This window comes from Bos javanicus, chromosome 10, assembly GCF_032452875.1.
Source record: "Bos javanicus breed banteng chromosome 10, ARS-OSU_banteng_1.0, whole genome shotgun sequence".
In the NCBI taxonomy this organism is placed as follows: Eukaryota; Metazoa; Chordata; class Mammalia; order Artiodactyla; family Bovidae; genus Bos; species Bos javanicus.
Window position 1 is genome coordinate 73,246,066 of NC_083877.1, and position 934 is coordinate 73,246,999.

The following is a 934-nucleotide window of genomic DNA, read 5'->3' on the forward strand; positions in this document are numbered from 1 at the left end:
GTTGCTTCTATGTCCTGGCTATTATAAATAGTGGGCCAAAGACCTTAAAAGATTCCTGACCAAAAAAGATATACAGATAGCAAATAAATATATGGAAAGGAGCCCCACGTCACTTATCATCAGGGAAATGCAAATTAAATCAATAATTGAGATACCGCTTCACACCTATTAGATGGCCAAAATTCAGAACACTGACAATACCAAATATTGGCAAGGATGTGGAGCAATAAGCACTCTTACACATTGCTAGTGGGAATGCAAAATTGCACAACTACTTTGGCAATCTGTTTGGTAGTTTTCTTACAAAACTAAACATAATTTATCATGTGATCTAACAATTTCTCACTCTGGCATTTACCCAAAGGATTTGAAAACTTCTATCCACACAGAAACTAGACACAGATGTTTATAGCAGCTTTACCCATGACTGCCAAAACCTGGACGCCACCAAGATGTCCTTTCGTAGGTGAATAGGTAAATAAACGATGGTACATCCAGACAATAGAATATTATTCAGCACTGAGAAGAAATGAGTTATCAAGCTGTGAAAAGACATGGAGGAATCTTAAATGCGTATTACTAAGTGAAAGAAGCCAATTTGAAAAAGCTACATGTTGTATGATTCTAGTTGTATGGCATTCTGGAAAAGCAAAACTACAGAGACAGTAAAAAGATCACTGGTTGCTAAGAGTCTTGGGAGGGGGTGGGAGGGAAGAAATGAATAGGAGAAGCACAGAGGACTTCCAGGGCAGTGTATGATACTATAATGACAGATACATGTTGTTATACATTTGCTCAAACCCATAGAATGTACACCAAGAACAAATTCTAATGTAAACTTTGGGTGGTATGATGTGTCAGTGTAGGTTCACCAGATATAACAACGTACCACTCTGGTGGGACATGTTGATAATGGAAGAAGCTATGCATATGC